General features: G+C 34.3%; 1 long non-coding RNA gene across 1 annotated transcript; it reads left to right on the top strand.

Moving 5' to 3' along the window:
- Positions 1-27,080, top strand: LOC141553187 (uncharacterized). The gene is made up of 3 exons (XR_012485305.1): positions 1-135; positions 24,816-24,996; positions 26,724-27,080. It is a non-coding gene; the product is annotated as an uncharacterized LOC141553187 (long non-coding RNA).
- The last annotated feature ends 422 nt before the right edge of the window (positions 27,081-27,502 follow it).

Raw genomic sequence — 27,502 nt, 5'->3', positions numbered from 1 at the left:
TCCTGCCTCTGAAACAGCAGCTCGGCTATGATCCTCTGTGTCACTTTACCACTCACTTCTCTAGGGGTGGCTCTCTAAGACTGGAGGTTGCTGAGGAGGACTTGCCATGGTAAAGGGAGATTTCTCACCTCACAGGTCTAGTTCCTATTCTAATGACCTAGTCCTAACTCTCAGAGGGTTGTTGTGATTTATGCATTTTCAAAAAATCATGAAGGGCTATATAAATGTGAACTGTGAATATTGTTATGATGTTGGTTGCCTATTATGCTGATTGCCATGGAAGAACTTAAGGAAAATAATAGGATAATTGTGTATTATATACCCTGTAGGATCATTGAATCCTAGAGCTAGAAGGGACTTTGTTTATTTGTTTTTCAGTCTGACTCAATTCTATGACCCTATTTGAGGTTTTCTTGGCAAAGATTCTATTCTGTGTAGTGATATGCTGTTTCCTTTTCTAGCTCATTTTACAGATAAAGAAACTGGGACAAACAGGATTTAGTGACTTGCCTAGAGTCACACAGATGTCTGAGGCCAGTTTCGAACTCAGGAAAGGGAGCCCTCCTGGCTCTAGGGCCAGGGCTTTATCCTCTAGAGCTACTTAACTCTAGGTGCCACCTATCTGATCTGTGAGGGATTTTACAGGTCATCTGGGCTAACTCTTTCAATTTATGAAGAAACAGATGTTGAAATCCTTTTAAAATATTATACTTTTACTCACCCTTCTACTCTAAGAAAAAATAAACTAATAAAACAGGGCCCCAAAAAGCATTTTTGGTTACATTTCCTAACATCTTATGGTGTTTAAAAAGGTTTGAAAGGCAATTTCTGATAATTTAATTATTTCATTAATAATGTCAACATTGTAATAAAAGCGTGGTCATTTGGTCATCTCTCTCTGAAACCAAAGGCATTCATGGTGTCAGCCTCATGGTTCATATGCCCACATTTCTGAGCAATCAACTCTGATTGGCTAACAATGAATGAGAGAATGAATATAACAATGAGGGGCTGCACAGGAACCTTGATTATGTCATTTACTTCTAAGTTACTCCTAGCCTAGTATAATCTACTTAACGAATTTACACCCCACTCCCAATCAAAGCATGAAAAAAGGCATAGTTTCCCTACTTGGGTGGGGTCTGAACAAGAAAGTTAGTCCAATCTCATTAGCAGTTAAGTCCTTCAAGAAGCTGAACTTTAAAAATCCAAACTTTAGGAAAAAAAAAAACAAACAAACCTTTTTTTCTGGATCTTCCCAGATCATTGGTTGTTAAAAATCATTTCTATTTGTCTGTTCTGTTTGTATGTTTTCAAGATGGACAAATATGCTCCAGATGCAATCTGATAAAGGCCAAGAATAGCAATACATCTTCTTACTTATGGGTGTCAAAACTCTTTTAATTCAATTTAAGATTGAATTAGCTTTCTAGGCTGCCATAACATTATACAATATGAGCCTCCTTTGACTAAAATTCCCAGATCCAATAAAGACAAGCTGCTGTTTAACCACGCTTCTCCCATTTTGTTCCTAAGAAGTTGATTTCAGGTATAATAATTTACATTTACAATTTCTCCCTTCCCCCATTAGGTTTTATCTTATTTGATTCAGCCCAGCTGCAAATGTTTCTTTTTGCTTTAATAATCATATGGCTTTATAACATATTTTCCCACCTTTCCTTATTGTATTTCCCACACCAGAATTTCATCTTTTCTTCCATAAAATCTTTACTATTCCCACCTACTCTGACCTTTTTCCTCTTGCTTCATTTACAACTAGTATCATAAATTTTAACTTATAATTCTCCTATGATTTTATGTATGTTGGTTTTCCATCTCCAGTTAGACTGTAAATCTCAAAAATGTGAAACATGTTTTTTAGCTTCTTTTAGATACCAGTGATTAGCACAGTGTACATCAGCGATCAGAAATAGCTTGGGGTAAAGAAAGGAGAAGAAAGTTCCATTTGGCACTGGTTTTGCCCAGATATTTCCACAGACATCCAAAATGGTAGCTGTTTCAAGTATTTATAGGAATATCTAATTGAAGAGGGATTATATTTGTTCCAATTTGCCTGTGTAGCAAAACTAGTAAGATTGAATAGAAATGGTTAAAAAATACAAAGCTTATTGTTGTTTTTCAGTAATGTACAATTGTGCCCAATTCTTCATGACCCTATTTGGGGTTTTCTTGGCAAAGAAACTACAGTAGTTTGTCATTTCCTTCTCCAGCAAATTTAGGCTTTGTGTAGGGAATACCCATGACAGTTGGAGCAGTCTTAAAGTGGAATGAGCTGCATTGCAAAGTAGTGGGTACTTCCTCACTCTATAAGCAAAACACATATATGAGGTGATCTAAGGGATAGAAAAGGTGGAACTGAGAAAACATTTGTTTCTTTCAAAATAATCACCTGAATCAAACGACATAGGTCATGTCCCACTGACATTTATATTTTATGGAAGAGAGCAAACAAACAATTGGATTAGGATTTTAGTCCTCCCTGAATCAATTTTAATTACCCCATCAGCTTTATTTAGCAAAATCTCAAAGATCACTGAATCACTTTTGAGATTTCACCATTTGTCACAAGTTTGCGTCTGTTGATGCATCATTCTCCCTCATTGAATGTGAGCACATCTGGCTGTTTTGCTCAGGCAAATAAATGAGTAGTTGGCTCATCCTTTGAAATGACCTTTACTCCTTCAGATAGTATAATAAAGGTCTCATAATGCTGTGGGAAAGAGCCTGGACCACACTCACAGCATGACTTGGCCAGGTCTTTTTCACTAAGAGTGCCTCAATTTGCTGATCTCTAAAATAAATTCTTTCCCCAATTGATGTGGCAGATAGGAGAACTGGTCTTGGAATCAATCCTGCCTCTGATACTACTTGTCCAACCTTGGTTGGGAAATTACCTTCTCTGGGTTTCAGTTTCCTCATCAATAATATGACAGAGTTCAACCAGATGGTCTCTGAGATTTCTTCCAGCTTTAGTGAGTAATCTGTACCATTATTCTAAAGTGAAGGAATTGGAGTAAGGGATGTCTAAGGTTTCTTCCCTTCTCTTCCTTGACCTCCTCCAACCTTTAGAATGCTGAGATTGTGAATGCTTTTATTCAATGGGCTTATATGAGAACAATTTGGATCCTGGGGTTGATGCAAAATGGACTCTGAATCATTGGGCCATGGTTTTTAGAGCTGGAAGGAAACTTAGAGCTCATTGAGCCTAGTCCCATCATTTTACAGAAGGGCATACTGAGAACCAGAGAGCATAAGTGACTTTAATTTTAGGTCTTTGGGTTCCAGGTCTAGCAGTTTGTCCATTGTCCTCTGTTCCTTCCCAGTCCTATCTAATTCTGTGATTCTGTCCTTTTTATATTTGCTTTATTGAGGTCAACTAGATCTTTCCAGAATCTAATGATGATTAAATTTTTTTCAAGGATTTATCTTCATATCAGCTGAACTATAGGCAAATACTTTGATTAGGTACTTTATCTTTAGCAAACTTTCCATTTTCCTTTTTTATATTCTGTACCTTTATTTATCAATAATACTATCCTCTTCCTCATTCATTCCTGTCATTTATCATGTCCTGTTCACTCCAATGTATACCTTGGTGTCCTATATATGAGAGGAAACATGGTATAAGAGATAGCAGATCAGCCATGGACACAGTAATTCCTGACCTTAACACTGTCTCTGTCATATCCTAATTATGTGAGTGTGGGCACAAGGGCAAAGCTTGTGGTTTCTCAGTGTCCTAGAAAAATTTTTGATGTTTTAGATGAACACAAAGCAGCTGGTAATCTGTAATGGTGGAGGGAGTTTCCACATCAATAAATTATCTAAATGAATGAAACACATGTGTACAATACATGCATGCATGCATATACATTTATATACATGCATAGGCACCAAATATGTTTTCTGTAGACAGAATATCACATTTTATATGTGTTTACATAAAGATACACACACATACCATGACAGGCATTCTATCCATAGAATATATATGAAAGACATTTAATACACATTATATATAAATGTATATGTATATATACATACATATGTATATGCAAGTATATATGCAAGATATTATTCTGACCACAGAAGATATGTTTGGTCACAGAAAAATAATTCTAAACCTTTCTCAGGAAGATGTAATCCACAAATTGTTAATTAATTACATGTTCCAATCTCCTTGATTTGCAAATAAGGAAACTAAGACATAGGAACATTGAGACTTGGCCAAGGGATTAAATCTTAGAGGCAAAATATGAAGTCAAATCTACTGATTCCTATTTCAGTGCTCTTAAAACAATAGACTTCCACTCAGCAAAGATCCTTATGAAGCTGGTATTGTACTAGATCAAAAAGCTATATGAATTCTAGGTAATTTGAGGAAGGAAAAACCATTAATACTATGGGGACTTGGGGAAGACAGGGAAGACGTTATCTGAGTAAAATCTTGAACGATAATAAGGATTTTGAGCAGTGAGCACTGATGAAGAAGGAATACATTTCAGTGAGAAAGATTAGCTTGCTCAACTGTGCAAAGGTAAGTGCCAAGATTGGGGAATAGTAATTTAGTCCAGTAGATTTATCTAAGATATCGTCCTGGATTTCTGAAAGCAACTAATCTGATAAATGAATTCATATAAAAGTAATATGGATGTTACTATGATAAATTTTGGCCTAATTACAGTAGTGTTTTTGTTAATATTGCTAGTTGAAGGTGGGTACTTTAGAAAAGAAAAAGGATACAGAAAGTTAATTAGCTAGCTCAGAAAATATTGTCAGAAAATTAGATCCAACTTTTTGAGTCATCATATAAGTATTACAACTCCTTTTTATGGTAAAAGAAAAAACAGAATCAAAGTAGATGGCCATTAATTAGGGAATGGAGAAATAAATTCAAGAACATGGATATAATTAATATTACTATGTAAAAATAAATTATTATTATAATGGATATAGATGCATTGAAAGACTTACAGGAACTGGTACAAAGTAAAGTAAAGAGAACAAAATAAAAAAAAAACTAACCAAAAAAACCCCCCAAACAAACTAAAACCCACAAATCAATATGAACTACAAATTCTGCAATGTAAATGAAAATATACCAACAAAATACATCTTAAAAATGAATATTGCGAAATTTCAAAGAATAAGCTTGGCCCTATAGAAGAGATCTGAAAATATCTCTTCTCACTCCTTTGCAGAGGTGAATGGTCCACAAATGTGGAAAATTGTTTATCATGTCAATTTTTTCAATGTATTGACTAATTTTTCAGATTTTTTTCTTTGAAAAAATCTTTATGATAGGGGATAGCTCTCTGAGAGAGGAGAGGCAATGAAATACAAGTGTAAATTTAATTGATATAAAAACAAAAGGTATCAAGAAAATTTTATTCTGAAGAAAGAATGATAGCTCATAAATGAAATAATGTTTAAAAAATTTTTACAAAAAAGAACAGAAGAAAGTTTGGATGAAGGCATAAATGAGTAGGATATGCTTGTTATTGTCCTGTAGAATTCAACATATATTTTAGAAAAGCCAAATTATAGGTTGTAATTCACACTTTCACTTATGATACTCTTTTTCTACACCTTATATATTGAAATAATTATATATGTTGATGTTTGTTAAGGTTACAATCAAAAACAAAAATAATTATAGTTCTTATCTAAGAATATAATTTTACTGAGGGCTGGGAAAATGGATTTGCCTGAAGAAAAACTGATTTAATCAATAAAGCTTTTAACTAAAACTGGAGAGAAAGATATAGTTTCTCAAATATTAACTTCTCAGCCAGACACTAGAGAAAGCTGAACTAGAAAAAAGATGCTGGAGAAAGAATAGTAGTAAAGAAGAAATTTATCTGCTTTTAAAAAAAGATAAGGAGGACAAAATTATTTTTCAATTTTATTTATTTTTTGTAAATTATCTTTTAAAAATATGTACTTAGCAATCATCAATGAACTCAAATCATTGAAGTGTTCTCAAATGTAGGTCCAAGACTCTTGAAGGCCTTAAACCCCTTTCAGGGAGATCATGAAGTAAAAAATATTTTCATAATAATACTAAGACATTATTTGCTTATTAAAATATTCCTCCCTTTTCTTACTACATATCCTTGTAAGGTCAGATTTGTTTTCTCTAACATATACCCACAGACTGACTGCAGAAACAGATATGAAAATCTCACTGTCTTCTAGTAAGTCAGATTAAAGAAATTTTCAAAAATACATAAAACAATACTAATTTTCCCCCTAAATTTTGTCTTGCTTTGGAAAATGTGACTTTAAAAATTAAATTATGGTATTTGTAGTAATGTGTAATGTCTATGTTATTTTTAAATAACTTAAATAAATATTTTAAAATGTCATTAGTTTTAATTTATAATATAAATACTGATAGATATGAACCACATAAACAGAAGGATTATGGATGGGAGGGTGTGGTTCAATAATTTTAAGAGTTATAGAAGTGGTCCTGAGAGCAAAACATTTGAAAACAGTGGCAACTGACAAGAATAAGAAAGGATTGTATAAGAAACTGGACTAAAAGAATCCTATATGTATTTTATGTGTTTATATCTTATATTTAACAAGGATGCAAAAAATTTCAGTGTCCTCTTCTGTAATGTTTTCTCTTCTTCTGTAATCCAATATAGACCTTTATAATAGACTATATGTCGATCTTTCAACATTGCTAAAGTGCTTTTATATATAAGATCTCATTTGATTCTCACAACAACCTTCTAAGATGGGTGCTATTATTATTTCCATGATAAAATCAAGGAAAATGAACATCAGAGGGCTTTAGTGAAAAGCAGAGGGACACCCAGCTAGGAAGTATCTGAGGCAGTATTTGATCCCAGGTTTTCCTAAATAGCAGTCTATCTATCACCCCAAGTTGCTTTTTTAATAAGAAAAATCAAGTAAGCTAGAGATTTCAATGCAAGCAGACAAATATGGCATTGTGATTATTCTGTGATTTTATATAAATGTGGCAGTGGATAATCCAGCACAGACTATCCTGGAACATTTAAGGGAGCAGTAGTTAGTTCCCCACTGAAGAGCAGACCTACCAGGGTGAGTTTAGAGATAGTTCTGGAGAGGATACTATATTGGCCTAAAAGAAATAGAATAGACAGAAGGGTTGCAAAGGGAGGGAGATATATCTTCTCATACCTTTTCTTTTCTTTGGAGCCAAACTTGTTTTTAAAAAATATTTAGCTATGTGGAATTCCATAAAGCAAAGATGCACAATAAAAACAAAAAAGCAAACAAAAAGCAGAAAGCTTTGGGCAAGTATAAAAGAGAGAAAAAGAAATTATGTTAGTGGTATTGACTGTCTTTCCAGTTGCTAGAAATAAAGAGTGACTTCTAGATTCAAGTCCCAGGCCACAGAAGTAGGGTAAATGATCTGGACATCTGCTAAAGAGAATATCTCCCTCCCTTCCTTCTTCCCTATCTCCTTTTCTCCTTTTCTCCCTTTCTTCTTCCCTATTGCCTTTTCTCCTTCCTTCCTTCCCTCCTCTCCTTCCTTTGCTTCCTCTTTCCCTCCCTCCCTTCTTTCCTCTCTCTCTCCCTCTCTTTCTCTTTTCTTCTTCCTTTTCCTCCTCCTCCTCTTCCTCTTCCTCCTCCTCTTCTTCCTCTTCCTTGTCTCTCAGTCTGTCTGTCTGTCTCTCTCTCAAAGTAGCTAAAATGTTTTCACAAGACAATGCTGCTAATTTCACTTGAGGAAGTATAGATATGATTCTATCAATAGACTATATATCTACTTTACAAGAACCAGCCTAGCTAGTCACATGTAAGTCAATTCAAAGGGCTCTCAATGATGAAATTCTGCTTATACAAGCATAAATAATTCCAATAATGAAGAAAAAGAAAAAAAAAGAGACCAATGTAATTATAGGGGAAATTCATGATACTGAGGTCATATTTCTACTAGGGAAGGAAAAGAGAATAAGTGACTGAGATGAAAAAGTGTATTCTAAAAATCTTTGTGTTTTTTTAAATTTTAGCTTAAGCATATTTTAATAATATCTTAAAGCTTTTAATTTTAACAATATTTAAAGCTTTAGTTTAAAACTGCACTAAGACTTTGGGGACACTTTCTATAGAAAGCATAAGCATTGGAAACATAAGAATAAGTGCAAAAATATTAAAATCCAAATAAACCTTGAGGTTTGTGATAAATAAAAAGAACAAAAATGTTGGATTTTTGTTTATTCGTCTGTTTGCTATATAGAGGCAAGAGAAGGAATGAAGATGTAATATCACTGCTTATGTGGAATATAATAATGACAATGAATGATAACAAGAAGGGTACATTACTCAACTCCCTTTTCTTTTTTTTTTTTTTTTCTTTATCAAGGAGAAGGATATTTCTATGAGAAAGTATAGAACAAAAAAAAAAGTTGACGGAATTAAGTGCAAGAAGGAAAAGGAAAGAACCCATTTTTGTCCTTAATGAGGACAAGTAATTTAGTCCAGAAAAATTTCATCTGAAGGTACTGAAAGAGCTTATACAAATGATTCTGAGTTCCTTTCATAACTATAATTGAGGAATTATGGAGAACAGGTGAAGTACCCCAAGAGTTGAGGCAAGTCAATGCCCAGAGACACAACTAGAAATTGTGACATAAAATGTGCACAGGGAAAGTAGCATGAAATACTCAAAGTAATTTCAAAGACAAATACCTATAATAAGGGAAGAGAGACAAGACTTTAGGAGAATATTAGAGAGGCTCACCATTAGGTGTGAAAAAGGAATCTACTTGGATTTTGACTGCTGGGTATGAAGGGAACCTGTAGAAAGCTCTCACTTGTTTTTATGCTGCATAACATAAATGCTGTCTGTGTCCTAAATTTCAGTGTCCTTGGAAAAATCCTTGTTTACCCTGATTATGGCTCAGCGAATATCCTCTAATTTTCAGAAAATATGAGAAAATGGATTCTATAAACTTCAGTAGGGTGAATATTGATTTCTGGAATATTACAGAATTAATTCTTTAAAAAGATGTTTTGTGAATGCTTAGAAAAAGGAATAATCACTATAAGTCAGAATAAGGTTATTAAGAGCATATCATGTCAGACTAACCTCATCTTTTTTGACAGCTTTACTGAAATGGTAGGTCAGAGAGTTTGTTCAAGACATAATATGCAGAGATTTCAGCAAAGCTTTAGCATTACTTCCAACAATAGCCGTGTTGACAAGATGGAAAGATGAGGACAGGATAATAATACAGTTAAATCAATTCAGAGCTAGTTCAACATTCAAACCTCAAAAGAATTAATTAATGTATCAATGCCTAAAATTTATCAAAGTATTTCAGGGCTCCATCCATCAGCTCTATTTCATTCAAGGTCTTATAATTAATGCAATAATTTTGATGAAAACAACAATGCCATGCATTTCAAATTTGCAGATAACACAAGGCTGGGAGGAATAGCTAATATACTGAATCACAGATCCAAGATTTTAAATGTTTTTAAAAGGCTAGAGTTCTGGACTGAATCTAATAAAATGTAATTTAATTGGGAAAGATATGGTTTCATCAATAGTCTATATGTCAGCTTTATAAGTTCTGCCTAGCAGATTCCAAGTAAGCTTCCCTTTTCAGTGAATTCTTTGGCTCAGCCAAATGATGAAATAAAAACTATAAAATCTGCTTTGGTCCTATGCAATCTTTTTCAACTTCCTAAGCAATTGTGGCATTGTTGGGGAAAAGCAGATAGATGTTGCTAAAAATCATATTCAGACCAACAGTATCAAATCCAAATAGAAATCATACATAAGGATTCTGTGCACTGCATTTTGACTTAGAACATAAACATTTTCTAAATTCTATAATATTTTAATTTATTTTATTAGATACTTTCCAATTACATTTTAATCTAATTTCAGTAGCATTAGGGAATAGTGCAGCAGCAATATGCCTGCAGACTATGTATTTGAGGCTTCTGGTTTAGACCACTTAAAAACTCAATTTAATTGAAAATAATATAAATATGAAATTTTTTCTCACTAGCTAATAAATGGATATACTACTGAAGTAAATGAATCATATTAATCTTTTTTAGAGTAGCATTTTAAATATTTTATTCACACTTTTTGCTTTTTATTTCACCAAAACTTTTCCCATTATCTCTCTCCATCTTCCTTCCAGAGAATTATTATTCTAACAAGTAATATTTTTAAGTAAAAGAAAAAGAAAAAATAAGCAAAAGCAATTAATAAATAAAAATATGAGGTGTCCCAAAAGTCTTAATGCAGTTTTATACTTTGATAACTTGGGGGAGTAGCAGAAAATCTGAAGATCAGATCTTCAAGTGTGGATTTAAACACTAATAGCTTAAAACTCCATTAAGACCTTTGGGATACCCTGCAATTTGCAATACTTATGAATCTCTCACCTCTAAAAAGGATTGAGATAGAATGGTTTTCTTATATCTCATTTTTGGAATCATGTCTTTGGAATTTTGCAACATTCCTTTTGTATTGTTTTGCAATTGTGCTTTCTATTTATATTAATATACCATAGTCACTATATTATTTTCTTGGCCTGATTGCTTAATTTGCATCAATTCATATGTCGTTCCATCCTTTCACATATTCACCACATACACAATTTCTTATAGCACAAAAATATTTCATTACAATCATAGGCTACAATTTACTTGCCCCATTCCCTAATTAGTGGGCATCTACTTTATTTCTGATTCTTTGCTACTAAAAAAGTGATGTCATAAATATTTTGGTACATGTAATTTCTTCTCAGTGATCTCTTTGAAGCATAAATCTGGTAGAGGAATCTCTGGGTCAAAAAGTATCAACATTTTAATAATTTTATTTGCATAATTCTAAATTGCTCTATAAATTGGTTGTTCTTATTTCAGCCTATCAATTTTAACATAATTGCCACAAATGAAACAAGAAAACAAACAAAAAGCTTCAGCTGAGTAGAAGGATGATTTAAGCTATACTTGGAGAAGCAAATAAAGGAGTTAATGGAATTGGTTTTATTGTATGTCTAAAGGCAACAAGAAACATCATTTCATGGGTTACTTAGCCATCTTGTATTGTAGCACTTATGATAAGCAAAAGCAAATAGACCATCCTAAAGAACACTACTGTTATGTTGATATCTATTTAGGTTAATGATGAGGAAAAGAGGTTACAAAGAATTCAAAAAAGTCTTTCCAATTGAAATAAATATATATTTTGATATTTAGTTACTTCAATGCAAAAGTGAACATTGAGGAAGATGGTGGAAAACTTGTAGCAAAGTGTAGTTCAAGAATAGAAGAAGAGTGAAGCTGAAAATTAAGAGACCACATAAAAGTTTCACAGCAATGAATCATGAATGTTTCTTTAAGAAAATCTGGAAGTGCTAAACATATTTGAGCAATGAACAATATTGCTGATAGTTAAATTTATTTTGTTCAAATAGTGAAAAAATAATTTATTTCCGATGTGAATCACTTCCAAATCAGCTCTCTCCAGACAAATCATAGACCTGCTAGAGAAAAGATCAAAATCAATATCAAATTAGGAAAAAGAACAAAAATGAAAAGATGTGGTACACAATTGTGGGAACTCCAATATGATTTATTTTTAAAAGAGGTTGATTCATCCTTGAAAATATAATTTTTTAAAGAAGGAACACAACACAAAAAGATATCATAACGTCCTTTGGAAACTCAACCCATATATAGCAGTTGCCACAACTAGGAGATCAGAAGAGTCTAGAAACTGATTCAACTAGAAACAAGATACTAAGTGGAATTGAGAAGACAATGGTTAAATCTAGTTTAGCATTGATTTAATCCTACAACAATAATGGTTTCCTAGTGATATAATGATTAGTTTGTACTCAGTGTGTAGTATATAAGCTAGGAGCCTCAGCCAGGATTCAGTTGGAAAGATTCAGACACCAAAGCAGGCAGGCCAGGGCTCGAACTCTTGGGACCAAGGAGAGAGCTAGGCCTCCAGAAAAACTAGCTGAGCTCCAAGTGAAGGAGATGAGACTTTGAAGGAGACAATAAAGGATTTGGACTTTAACCCCTGGCTGCACTTGTGGTACTGAAGTGGCACTTGTGGTGAACTGAAATGAAGGCTGCTTCCAGAGACTCCCAGGAAAACCTCAACAGAGAACATTACATTTTAGAGAAAACATTACAGTTACATGCATTGCTTCACAGCCATGTAGCCTTACCTCTTCAAAGGAGCAGATGTCCCATGAAGAAGTAGAAATCACAATAAAAACAGAATAACCATCCAACAAAAAGATGGAATGAGTAACTTCCAAGACTAGTTTTTTTTTTTTTTAAATCATAACAATTTTGAGGACATTGAGGGATAAGTTCTCAAGATATCTGAAAGAGTAGATAACAGATAATTGGGAAAAAAAATCACAAAAAAATTTACTTATTAAAATTTGATTGTAATAACATTAATAGTTATCAATTCATATTTCTACTTTTATTTTTGTTTTTGCTTATGTAATTGGGGTTAAGTGACTTGCCCAGGGTCATATAGCTAGCAAGTGTTAGATGTCTAAGGTCAGATTTGAACTCAGGTCCCTCTGACCTCAGGACTGGTGCTCTATCCACTGTACCACCTAGCTTATCTTTAAAAAAAATTATGAGAATAATTCACACATGAATTTAGAATTCTTGATGAAAATGTGAGAAGGAAATGTACAAACTTTTGCAACAAATATATAGCTTAGTCCATCTTTATAATCAAGCAACTGAACTTGACCCTGAATTGGAGTAATCTGAATAATCCAAGTTTCTTCCTAAACCAAAAATCCATCTTTTAACATTAATATATTTTCTGTAATGTTAAGAATTTTAGAATAACATAATCTTTAAAGAATTAAAATTGTTAACTACCCAAAGGATGAAGGAAAAAATGGCTAGGAGCACATTTAAATTTATTAATAATTCAATTGTTTAGGAGATTGGGCATAAATTTTAACCATTCAAGTCAGTAATCATTTATTAATTATCTCTATTGTTTATTTACAATTTATCCTATAGATAGCTTACTGCATGCAAAGTATATAGATGCTACATGTTGGCGATACAAATACAAAAATAAAACAGTTCTTGTCTCCAAGAAATTTATATTCTATGTTGGGACTACAACTTGTACCAAAAGGAAATACAAATATAAATATAAAACACAAAAGTAAATAATCTGTGTTTTTTGTTGAATTTTCTTTATATATGGTATTTGTTTTTTTTCTCTATTTCAATTACGTTTCATGAAGCAATATCATTCAAATGTTCTACCTCAAATTGAATGTATCCCAAATTAAGTCAATAATTCCCTTTTAAGCCTTCTCAAATGTCACTGCCTTCCCCTATTCCCTAATGCCTCCTCAATTCCCCTTCCCAACAGCCAGACTTCACATAAGTCTTTGCATTAAAATCTTTAAATGTCTTTAGTATGTAATGTTGTATAATGCAGTTGTCTGTTTTTTGCAACTTATCCCCTTAGCAAACTGCATGCTCCAAGAAGGCAGGGAATATGTCTTACATAAACTTTTTATTGCTTCCTGAGTCCATTGGTCTATGAATAACTATTGTTAAATTGTTTCAGTTGTGTCCCATTTGTGGGTTTTTTGGCAAAGATATTGGAGAAGTTTTTACCATTTCCTTTTCCACTTATTTTACAGATGAGAAAGCTAAGGCAAACAGGTTGAAGTGATTTGCTCGGGCTCACATAGCTAATACGTATCTGAAGTCAGACTTGAATTCAGAAAATGAGTCTTCTTGATTGCAGGGCTGGTCTTCTCTCCACTGTGCCACCTAGCTGCTCACTGAAAATAAATTTTAATAATTTAAGTCTACTGAAAACAGCAGGAACTTAATAAATGAATGAATGAATTTACATTATGAACTGAGTGTTCCAATTTGTTATGTAGACAATACCAAATTCAATTTAATTTTGGAGATTTTATGGTCACAGTAGCTTGGTAAGAGTGAAATCATTTAGATTTTTTTTCATTATTCCAATGAAAACATATGTAACCGCTTATGTTGTTAGACATGTCCCAGACATTCCACATATCCATATCTTGAGATTTTTGACTTTCTTCCCTATTATCTATTTTAACATGAATCTATTTCTGCAGAGACAATGATTTAGAGAGAGAAAACAACAATTTGTGAAGATGTCTCTATTTTCATGGCTAACCTTAATGATAGTCTTATTTTATTTCCCATTTTGGGAACAGGGATGGAATCTGCAGACCATGAAAAACAGTAGCATGCCTCACTTCCTGGTTTGACAGTTACTATAAACTGCATTCATAAGCCTGAGACGTCTTTTCAAAAACCCAGAAATCATTGTCTGCTTCCTGGGCAAATATGATTGCCATTTAATTTCATAGGAGCTGAGGAGTTAGGGTCTGAGTGGGATGTGAAAATTGCTTGCAATAAAGTTCTTTCTTATTGATCAGCTATTAGGTATTTTAATTGAGAAAAATACAATCTTTCTCACTCTTTTTACAGCTGAGGATCTTGAATTTCAAAAGAGGTGAAAAAATATAGCCAGTAACATAATTGATTCCAGAGTTGGGACTAGAATCTGTGTCATTTAGTTCTAATTCTCTTTATATTACTTATTACTTTCTTCCTTGTCTGTTTCATACATATAGGCTCAGAATAAATAAATACTTTTTTGTTTCCTCTCTTATATTTAACATGTTGTGTTTAAAGAAAGTAAATTTTACAAATACCCTAACATTTTTGAAAAGAGGGTTTTTGTTTTTGTTTTTGTTTTTATTTTTTTATTTATTTATTTATTTTTAAGTGTCAAGGCATTCCACTGAGGGAAAGAAGAGAATCAATTAGTCAGTCAATAAACATTTATTAAATACCTACTATATTCCAGACAATACACCAAGTGCTGGAATACAAAAAAGGGGCAAAATTTGCAGTTGAATGGGGAGATAACATGTCAACAAGCAAATTGGAAACAACAGAGAGAAGACATTGTATTTAGGGGCGAATGGAAATGCTTTCTCTGGAAAAGGAATTTTATCTGGAATTTGAAGGAATCCAAGGAAGGTAGTAGTAGAAATGAGAAGGGAGAGCATTCTGGGAGTAGGGGAAATAGCAAGTGAAAATGCCTGAAGTCAGGAGATCAGTATCTTGTTCAAGGAACACAAAGGGAGCTGGTATTGATGAGGTAATAGGGAACCTCAAAATGATGAGGTAATTTGAACCAAATCATGAGGTAAATACCTAATAATGAGGTATATACCTCAATAGGATTAAGTGAGGTCTAGTGACAGGATTCGGGGTACAGGGAGTCACATGGAGCTCCCCTGCAACCCCCTTAGGATTCGGTGCAAGGATACAAAGTTAAGTCAGGTCTAGTGGCGGCGAGAGTCCCCTGTAAATGAATTTACAGGCCCGAAAACCTAGATGGGTAAAAGATGTTTATTGCAGGGTTTGGAAGCAAGGTTAAGGTCTGGTTAATAAAAGGCCTTGGATAGAGGAAGATATACGCCAAAAGCTGCGGGGACAGAGAATCTCTGATGCAAGCATCTTGGCTGGCATCTTTCAAATCTCTGAACCAAAGATGGTTCTAGCTTTGCTCTTTTTATCTGCTTGAAGAAGTAATGGGCGGAGCTCAGGTTAATTCCTTGAAGGCCAGACTTTTGGCGGGCTTTATCCAAGCCAGCTCAGATCCAGTGGGGGGTTGGGTACTAGCCCAAACTAGTTTGACCAGATCTTGTATCAAAGGTCCAAGTCCCAAAGGAAGTTGTAGATCAAACAAGGAATATCAAGGGGCTACCGCCCTCAACAGTATCACTACATCACAAAGTATGTGAGGTTATGTAACATGTAAGAAATCTGGAATGGTGTTTGGGGAGATAGGTTATAAAGGGCTTTGAATACCAAACAGAATTGATCACGGATATTATTGAAATTTATTGAGTAGGGTGGTGACATCATCAGATTTGAATTTTAGGAAAGTTTAACAGTTCGGTGGAGGATGGTGAGGTGAGGAGAGACTTGGGGCAAAAACATGAACCAGTAGGCTATTCCAGTAGGTCAGGTGTGAGGTGATGAAAGCTTGCACCAAGGTAGTAAGAGTGACAGAGGAGAGAAGGGGGCATATGCAAGAAATATTGCAAAGATAGAATGAGAGACAGTGAAGAGAAAAGGATAACATTTTGGTTGTGAATTTGGGTAACTAGAAAGATGTTAGTGTCCTAGAGAACAATATTGATATTTGGAAGGGGCAAAGATTTGAAGAAAATTAGAACTCTATAGGATATCTATTAGGGGATGTCCAGTAGGTAGTTAAAGAAGTAAGACTAGATGGAGGTCAAGGAATGAACTGAAGGCTGGATGAGTAGATTTGAAGATCATGAGCATAATTATTGGTGGAGTTGTGAAATGATCCAAACATTTTGGAGAGCAATTTGAAACTATGCCCAAAGGGCTAAAAAACTATGTAAACCCTTTAATCCAGCAGTGGCACTACTGGGCCTATATCCCAAAGAAATCATAAGGTAGCAGCCCTTTTTGAAGTAGCAAGGAATTGGAATTGGAATGGATGCCCATCAGTTGGGAAATGGCTAAATAAGTCATTGTATATATATGACTATAATAGAATTATTTTGTTCTATAAGACCAAGCCTTAAGCTCTATAAGAGCCAAGTGGGCTGATTTCATAAAAGTCTGGAAAGACTTACATGAATTGATACTGAGCGAAATGAGCAGAACCAAGAGAACACAGTAACAACAAAATTATATGATAATCAATTTTGATGAACTTAGCTCTTCTCAACAATGTGATGATTCATGGCAATTTCAATAAATTTTGGATAAAAAATGTCATTTGCATCCAGAGATAGAACTATGGAGGCAATGTGGATTGAAGCATAGTATTTTCACTTTTTTGTTGTTTGTTTATTTGTTTCTTATGTTTTTTCCCCTTTTAGTCTAATTTTTCTTGTACAACATGACAAATGTGGATATCTATTTAAAAAATTAATCAGATTGCTTGCTGTCTCAGGGAGGGAGAAAGTAAAGGAGGGAGAGAGAAAAATTTGTAACAAAAAGTCTTTACAAAATGAATGTTGAAAACTATCTTTACATGTTTTTGTGAAACCAAAATACTATTTTAAAAAGAAAATCATGAGCATAGAGATAATTATTGAATCCATAGAACCTGATGAGTTCACCAACTGAAATGGTATAGAGGGAGAACAGAAGAGAGTCCAGAGCAGAACCCTATGGAACATCCTTTTATAGTGGATGTGAACTAGATTAAGCTCCAACAAAAGAGACTTAGAAGAATGGAAACAGGCAATGTGTTGATGAAAACCCACTTAAATATCTTTTGGCCAAAATTCAAATAACATGTGACAGGTTTGTAGTGTACGAATAACTTCCTCTTCCCACTAACAGAGGTGTATTAGGATTATTGATAAAGTTAATTATGTTTAATCTTTTTTTTTTTTTGGAGGGGGGGGTCTGGAAATATTATATCCTAGAAATTTTATAAGTACTTTTCATTCTCACAAAGTTGAATGAAGCAACAAATGTTGGTATCTTCTCTGGATTTTTGTTCTGTTTTTCTTTTATTCCTCTAGTTAAGAAAAGTTGATTGAGTATCTATCTATGGTCATATGGATCAAAGCTTTTTAATCTGTAGGTTGTGACACTATATGGGGTCATATAACTGAATGTGGGGGTTGCTAAATTATGATTTATTATCACTAAATGTTTGATTTGTATCCTCTTTTATATTTCTATATGCTTGGGATTGCATAAAAATTTCCTGGGCAAAATAGAGTTACAATTAGAAAAAGTTTAAGAAGCCTTAATATTGATGATGATCTGTGGACTTCACCCCACTTGAGAACTATAGAAAAAAAGAACAGAACATCCTGCAGAGATGTTACTAATTTTTGTATCAAAGCCTAGATATTTAAGAATGAATGTTTTGGATATTGGTGGTACATGATATCACTTTAGGCCAATAAGATAATGGACTTTTCTTTTTTGCTTTTATAAATCATATCTCATTAAATGGCACCAGACATTTCAGGAGACATAATTTCCTTCATTTTTCTTCCAAAGTCTACAATATTGATCTAAATATAAGAATTGCTGGAAATTGCATAAAAATTTTGTCTTTGTTCTATATAATTGAAAAATAAGTTTATAAGGTACAAATATATATTCAAACTTTTGAAAAGTATCCATGTTTTAAAATATGTATTTATATGCAATATTATTCTATATAATGGTCATACATGAAGTAATAAATTATATGCTGTTTATAAAAATACCTTTGATAGTAGAGAGATAGGTGAGTTTTATTGTTGCTTGTCCTTTGTTCTTGAAGAGGACCTATGATATCATAAGTGATGACTTGTGCATTAATAGGATTTACATAAGGCAGAGTTACACAAAATCATCAGCCTCATTCTTTTCCTGAGTCTTTAAAGCCCAGTATCAGGACAAAAGTCCACAATGGAGCAATGGCTTGAGATGCATTGAATAATCTTGCATATTTGGTTCCCGATTAAATTCTAAGTGCTCCACAGCACCTGCTTTACTCATCTTCATTGTTCTTATTCGTGCATTCCCCTGGGGGCAGTTTTCACAAGCTCAGAGTAGATGTCCCCCTAACTCAAGGGTCCTCAAACTTTTTAAATAGGGGGCCAGTTCACTGTCCCTCAGACCATTGAAGGGCTGGACTATAGTAAAAACAAAAAACTGTGAACAAATTCCTATGCACACTGCATATATCTTATTTTGAAGTGAAGAAACAAAATGGGAACAAATACAATATTTAAAATGAAGTAAAGTTAAATCAACAAACTTACCAGTATTTCAATGGGAACTATGAGCCTGCTTTTGGCTAATGAGATGGTCAATGTCTGGTTTCATATTTGTCACTGCTAGTCATAACAAGTGATGCAAGTGTGTATCTGTTAGTCTTGATCTGGCTGGAGATTTCAAATGTTTCATTCTAGAAAAAGTCTGTCACAGACATAAGTGCTGCCAAAGATGGTTGCCATTTTGAGTGCATGCTTGCTGAGATGAGGATATGTCTCAGAGGGGAGAGATACATAGAAATTATGAATGCTGCTTGACCTGAATGCGTCTTTCAGAGAGTCACAATTCTGTAGTTCAGCCAGTTCCATTTGGTAAATTGTATTCATATTTTCAGTATCAATAGAAAATGGGTAAGGAAAAGCTGTATGTCCTGTTCATGGAGATGAAGCTCTTTAAATGTAAATTGGAACTCCTTTTGCAATTTTTCCAATGAATCCACACATGTTTTGTTTGGGAATGCAATCAGCAGTTTTTCTGCTAACAGATTTTGAGATGTGGGGAGATGGCAGAAGTTTTCCTCCTTCACTTGTTTGATGAGGAGGCCTAATTTCATTTCAAATGCTTTGACATGTGATTGCATATCACAGATGAGCTTCCCCTTTCCTTGAAGTTACATATTGAAATTGTTGAGTAGCTCTGTTACTCTGTCAGAAAGGCAAGGTGCCATTTCCATTCTGCATCATTGAGCTCTGGTACTAATTCCAACTCTGAAACTTAGTAATTTCATGATCCTGTCTGAGGCAACACATATGAATATCATTTTTCTTTTTTATAAAATTATTAAAAGGTTGGCTGAGATAGTTCATAATAAAAGCATGGTGAGAAGATATAAAGTGTTGTTTATAATGAGAATACCTAGGTTCAAATCCTTCTTCTGTTATTTGTGACCTGTGTGACCATTTGTATAGAAGTCAAGTTTCTTCATCAACAAACCTAACTCTAGATTTTTTCACTTTCTCCATAACTGTTTGGCTCATATTGGTCACCCTCTCCACTCCTTCTTCTAGGGCCTTTTTTATGTTTTGTATTCCTAATAAGAACGTAGTTATCTAAGGTCAGAAATTGCCTCAATGAGGTTTATATAAAAACCTCAGACAGGGCTTTAGTCATATGATCCTCAGAAGTTACAAACATCTTCCCAATTTGGAAATAAAAGAAACTAACACCAAATCAAATGAAAAAATATTTGCAAAGTACTTAGAATAGTGCTTGCCATATACTTAATGTTACATAAAATCCAATTGTTATTACTGTTCTTATTCTTTTGTGATTTTTAGATAAGTACTCAGATGGGGAAACTGAAGTCTTGCCTGTTTTTTAATAAGTCAGTTGATTTTTGAGAAAATAAAGAAAAGAAAGAGACAGGTGGCAACAGATTAACTATCAGGCAGTGTCTGAAACTTCTACAGTTTGTCTTCAAGACATGAATTTTGATTCCTACATGATGAATTCTAGATCTTTATGCTTGTAGTAGAAACATGAAAGAAAAAAGACAAGAAGAATGAGCAGCCTTTGTTCTGACCCTGACTTTTGTCTATTTAATTATGGGTGTTTTAATCCTGTTAAGATGTGTTTGTAAATTTCTTCATGAATACCCATGGATCATCATAACCTTAAGAAGATTGGACTGAGGAGATTGTGAACAATGTACTGAAAAGGAAAACAAGCTTTCAATGAATTACAAGGCAAGGCAGTTTATTACTAATAGATACTCAAGTGTGAGTCGCTGTAGTCTTTCAGTGAACAAGCACACATAGTGGGGTGGGCTTCTGCAGGAATGCAAACCCGGACTGAGAACCCAAAGCTCAGTTTCTGTCCTTATATCTGACATAAGAGGCTGGTAGATTCACAGGCACTACGAATGAGGGGAATCTTAAAAAGAGTGGATGAACCAGGTGAAAGTTCAACATGATGTTTATTCCAGCAGCTCTCCTGTATAATCCTACATATGGCATCTGAACGTGGGGCAAGAATTACAAGAAGAACCAGAGCTATACGTGAGAAAGATCCTTCCAGAATTAAGGAAGAAGAGCCCCAGTAAGAAATTTTTATTTGGGGTAATTAAATGAGTCAGTACATCAAAGGGCTGAGCCAGGAGACTGATGAAACACTTAAATGCTTGTTCTGACGTAGTCCTCTTCTCTGTTTGAAAGTTTGCCTTCATGACATTTCACAAGATCAACACTTGCCTCAACCATCCAGAAGTGATAGTGCCTCTTGTGTTCCTCAGTGTGCAGACCATGCTGTGTGTGTGTATGGGGGGGGGGGGGAGCAGGAGGGAGAATAACAGCAAAAAACAAACAAAAAACCCCAGAGAATTGTTAAAGGACAGGTCAATTCCCCGAGAGCCTCCCCAGCTGTGGATCATAGCATCTGAAGGAGTTGCTGACACAGGTGTTGGGGACTGGGAATGAGATAAATTGGAGGCAGAGGGAACAGGAGGGAGGTGAGACAATTGTAACAGCCTCTCAGTTAGAGATGTCTGAGAACAGCAACTGTCTCAGTCTCCTTGTTTCATCCCTTCACAAGAGGAGATCCATTCTGGGTTGGATCTTCAGCAGCCACTGTTGAGTGGTATATTCCAACAGAAAGTCACTTCTTAGTGAGGGACATCCTAAGTAGTTTCAAATAAACGTGTGGTTTTCTTTTCAGTTAACCTCTGAAATTATTCACTTCAGTTAGGAGATTGAATTTATGGATGAGATTCTACCTTGTTTCTCCTAGAAATAGAATTAAAATTTCTCCAAAAAATTTAGAAATGTGTTGGCTACAACTTTCCTGAGGTCAGAGAGTGATGGAAATGAAACCAGCACATTGGAGTGGAATCCCAAAGGAAAGGTTTTTTATTTCTATCAGACTTCCCTTCTTTGGTTTGTGTGGAATAGAGAGATAAGGTGTGTGTTTAAGATTGGGATGAAAATTGTTAAATTGTGCAATTATTGCTGTTATGGATGTATGGGAACTTTATATTTGGGATGATTATTTGATGCTTTAGCTTAGAAATCCCTTATTCTGTTGGAATTGCTCTGGCAGACTGTGCTCTGATTGTCTGTTTTTAGGAAATCTCCAAGATTCTCCAAGATTTAGGAAATCTCCAAATCTCACACCTGTCTTGGGACTAGCAATCTCTAGCCCTATAAGCCCAGTTTCTTACTTGGTATCTCAGCATTTTCAGAGGACACTGCTGTTTTGAGATCAAGCCTCCAAAGTTCACAATAAAAGCATGGTGAGAAGGTTATCAATGGGTTTGAAGCCCCAACGAGTTTAGCTCATCTACCAAGATTGTTTATTGGAGTATGGCTGCTGTGCACGCCACTACTTCTTGAACTGGTAAATAGACATATAAGACACATGTACTTGAATGTGTCTCCATGTGCAGACAGACATACATATACATAGATAGTATACATCCACGTGTACATGTGTGTATATATACATGTAATTCATACATAATAAAAATGCATATATATATGTATATGTATGCATTTTTATTCTAATCCAATGCTTCTCTTTGAGTGTGTGTGCATGGATGTGTGTGTGTGTGATTTTGTGTGGGGGAGAGGCAGGGCAGTGTAGTATAAGGACAGATAGAGTGCTGGAGTTGGAATCAGGAAAAGCTTGTTTCAAATCCTGCCCTTGAGACTTACAAACTTTATGACCACAGTCATGACCATAAAACAATTAAGCTCTCTGAGCCCCAAGAATTTCTCTGTGATGGCTTGTGATCTATCTTGGGAAAGAGAATTCCTACATTAATGAAATCACATGTCCTTTATATTTTTTATTTTTGGTAAGTTCTTACTATGCATTCTTCATGTCCTTGAAACAGTGTATAGTTATGATTATGCATCTATGTATCTATCTCACTATCCTAGGACATGTGAGTTAATATGCTCCTTATTTCCAACATGAATCTTTGTAGTCCAATAAAATTATTCCCTTAGGATTCTTTCAAGCACTACAACTGAATAGTTATTAAAACAATGATCAAAGCGAGCTTTCCTTTCTCGTTACAAATATACTTTTGATATTTGAAGATTACAAAATGTTTTTGATATTTGGAGATAACAGCAGTTAAATATCAACCTGAACTCTGACTTAGCAGAAGTTCAAGTTACCAGATTTTTCACACAGATGCTTCTGTTAATAGTATATAATATTTTGCTTGAAATATAATAACATAGGGGCAGCTAAGTGGTGAAATGAATAGAGCACTAGCCCCTAAGTTGGGAGGACCTGAGTTCAAATTTGGCCTCAGACACTTAACACTTCGTAGCTGTGTGACCCTGAGCAAGTCACTTAATCCCAATTGCCTCAGCAAATAAATAAATAAACAAACAAACAAATAAATAAAATAACAATTAGTCCTTTGTCATAGAAACCATGGCCATCCTAGTTTCACTCCATGAGTGATATTAATCCTGGAAACATACTATACTGCATGCTATGCTTTTTTTCAAAAATACATAGTTTTGGGGAAGCTAGATATATCAGACCTGGAATCAACCAAGTTCAAATCTAACCAATTACTTAGTTGTGTGATCCTGGGCAAGTCATTAAACCTTAATTGCTTCTCCCCCTCCAAAAAAAAGGAAAAAAAAAATTAGTTCTTTGCAGTATTCATTACATTCAAATTAAAACTTTCACCTTTTCCTCCCTGTCCTTTTACCTTTAAAAAACAATCATGTACTAAGTGAAGCAAGCAGAACCAGAAAAATAATGTACACAGCAACAAAAAGATTTGTGATGGTTAACTATGATAGACTCAGCTCCTCTTGGCAATTCCAATAAACTTTGGATGGAAAATGCCATCTGTATCTAGAAAGAGAAAATAGAAACTGAATGTGGATCAATACATGCTATTTTCACCTTTTTTTCTTCATGGTTTTTCCCTTTTGTTCTGATTCTTGTCTACTAACATGACTCATGAGAATATGTAAAAAATGAATATAGCATTAAATTTTATTTTATTTTATTTTGCTGAGGCAATTGGGGTTAAGTAACCTGCCTAGGGTCACACAGTGTTAAGTGTCTGAGGTCATATTTGAACTCAGGTCCTCCTGACTTCAGGGCTGGTGCTCTATCACTGCACCACCTAGCTGCCTCTAACCTTAAAATTTTTTAAAAATAATAATCATTCAAGATTAGCATACCACATATTGAAGTGGAAATAGCCAATTAGCCTGGGATTTAGGAGACCTTAATCCCACTTGCAATGCTTATATAAACTACTTTGAGCAAGCTAATTAATCTTTCTAGATCTTAATTTTTTCACCTGTAAAATGGGCTAGATATTAATTTCATTTCCAGATCTAAATGTAAATCCTTTGCTAGATTTATTTTTCTTTCCCCATTTGAGGGTAAGCAACAGACTTCAAACCCACTGGTGAATTAAAAGGGTGTCTATCCCAAGGATGCAAAGGTTTACCCTGGTGGAATGCACAAAAGGGAACCATTTGTTCCCCATGCCATGGGGTCATCTTCTTATGGGACTGAAGTAATAGTGAGATTTGACAGCCCTCTAGGTAACTGAACAACCTTTTTAAATAACCACACTGCTCATATCCTGGCATGAAGAAAGGGGCTAGAAAAGGTATCCTAAAAATTGTCTGGTTCATCTAATCTAATCCTGGCTTGCTAACCAAGGTGGATAGTGATCTTGCTCTGCAGTCAAAACACACTCACAGAAAATGTACAAAAACTTTTCCAAAGATGATTCCACTCACCACTGATACTTAGAATGTGTACATCTTTATGGACAACACAAAATGCCCTTAGACTGAAAATAGCCCTTATCCGAGAAAATAGCAGATAACTCCAACCAAGTAGCATGAATGAAACAAGTCTGGCAAATAAAAGCTAGCCTGCTAAAGTCAGAACTGAATACATGTTTTTTTGTGTTTTTTCTGGAGTGGAAACAGTCATGGGAAACACCATGAAGCTGACATAGCTTTTACAATCAAATCTCATCTAGTCAATAAGCTTGTATACGTCCCAAAAGGAGTGCATGATGGGCTTATGACAATGCAACTGTCACTTGCAGGAAAGCACCATGCTACCATCATCAGTGCATTTGCTCCTACCGTGATAAACCCTGATGAGGTAAAAGAAAAACTCTATGAAAATCTAGAGACCTTCATTACCAATGTATTGAAAGAGGATAAACTTGTAATTTTGGATGACTTTAATGCCAGAGTAGGCACAGACTATCAGATACATCAGGGAGTCCTGGGGAATAATGAAATCAGAAGCAGTGGTTACTTACTGTTTAAGACTGGTCATCTCATGACCTTCTAGTCACCAACACTGTTTTTCCTTTACTTAAATACAGTAAAACTTTATAGATGCACCTTTGCAGCAAAAGACATTTAATAGTCTATATGTATTTTTCCCTTGAACATAAGAGCCTCACTAGTTGTGTGCTGATATGTCTGTCTTCTTCAGTGATTTTATATATACATATATACATGTAAATATATATATATATATATACATATATCTTCTTCCATCAATGATTTTGTTTAAATATGATCTTGTTAGTTTTGTATATATACACATACATGAGTATATATAAAGATGTACACATATTAAAAAACACATATACCTAAATACATATTCTTTCACTCTCTAGCCTTAAATTCTCTTCCAAGAAGATGTTTCCATGTGTATGATAAAATAATAAAAGATATATGCATTCGCTGAAATATATTATTCAATGAGTTTCTAATTATCAACATCTAATAATGGACAAAATATGGAGACATATACTCAAGGTTGTTTGGTAATATCATGTAGACTCCAGTATTTAGTTCAAATGAAAGAGGGATTCCCTATGAATGGGTATATTCTCTTGATAATCTTTTGAAGATGGCATTATGATGATTGCATCAAGCCCCAGAATACTAGGATCCTCCTCAATGAATTCCAAAACCACATAAAACAGATCAGCTTCATAGTAAAATCCTTACAGGAAAATTTAAACTTGAAAAATGCTTATTGCCTGGGCACATATGCATAGTTGAATATTTATCTATATCGGTTTATCTATATTGGCTAGGCACAACAGTCAGACAATTGAATAGGAGTAGAATAAGAGCAGGTGAGTTTGCATTTGAGAAGAAGAAAAGCTCATAACAATGCCTAACAAAATCCTCTTTGAGGATCTCATTGAGGAGGCCTTAAAACATTCTAGGACTTACTGTAATCCCCAAAATATCAAATCAAGTTAAACACCTACCACTTGCCAGGTCTTGTGCTAAGTGCTATCATTTGCCAATAGAAGCATCCAAGATATGAGAAAAACTTCACCTTTCAATCACCAGTATTTTTCTGGGTATTTTTTTTTAGCTGTGGAAATCATGGAACAATACAATCTCTAAAGTTGTCACAATTGTGACTTATCAAAATGATAATTGAAGGCATCAGTTTCTTTAACATGTTCAGTGATGACCTTCATACAAGAGTAATCAGTGGGATAAAAGATATCCAGGAAATGCCTGATTTGAAGAACAGATGAATCAATCACACAACTGAGATTTAGAGATAATAAGCAGACTTCCATATTCAGAATGTTAAAAGATCAGGAGGAAAGTTGCCAGTAAATTGGGTAAATCTCCATTCATTGTACAATGAAATATGTAATCAGGAGTGTGGTAGAACCAGCTCATAAGGTCTCATAAAAGCTGATTGTTATACCATAGAAATTGACAAACACTATAAAAATGGGACTTAATTTATTGTTTTGTTGATTCTCTAGACATAAGAAAATGATGATGGAAAAACTTAATACTGTATATTAAATTTAAAAGTATGTACATATATTTTTCCAGGGAGCCAGTTGTTAAACATTCACCAGCACACTACTGTCTACAGTGGAAGATTTTTGGAGAAGATGGACAAGAATTGTATTGAATGAGAAGGCATGGCTGAGTTGTAATCTGCTGAAATGAAAGGAAATCCCACACTGATGATATGATAGATCCATTCAAATATTGTAGTAATATCAACAAGAGTCTTGTATTTAAACAGTTTCATACTGACACTACTGCTAGAATAAAATTAAAGATTTCCAGTTTCTTTAAAAAGATGATTCCTATGAACTAAAGGGAATTTCTTAACTTTACTTCTATTTCATCTCTTATTTTAATGACAATTTATATCATCTTATATATAAATAAAACCATCCCACCCAGAATTATTTTATTTTCTTAATTATCTAATGAAAATTGTATCTGTACCCCTGATGTCTTTAGTTTATCATCCAAAATTTACTCATCTTTGTGATTGCTGTTCAATTGTTTGTCATGTCTGAATTCTCTATGACCTTAATTGAGGTTTTCTTGATAAAGATATTGAAATGGTTTACCATTTCCTTCTCCAGCTCATTTTCCAGATGAGAAAACTGAGGCAAACAGGATTAAATGACTTGCCTAAGGTCAGACTGCTAGTAAGTAACTGAGGCCACATTTGAACTCAGGTCCTTATGACTCCAGCATCCACTGTGCTACCTACTTTGCCAGTTCATCTTTGCCTTGTTGATCTTTGCCAGTGCTTTGTACCTTGTAGCAGAATCTTTTTTTCCCTTAAACAAGTGTGATTACCAGAATTA

This window comes from Sminthopsis crassicaudata, chromosome 2, assembly GCF_048593235.1.
Source record: "Sminthopsis crassicaudata isolate SCR6 chromosome 2, ASM4859323v1, whole genome shotgun sequence".
Lineage (NCBI taxonomy): Eukaryota > Metazoa > Chordata > Mammalia > Dasyuromorphia > Dasyuridae > Sminthopsis > Sminthopsis crassicaudata.
Note: the sequence above shows the minus strand (reverse complement) of the source record. Positions and strands in the feature narration are given on the sequence as shown.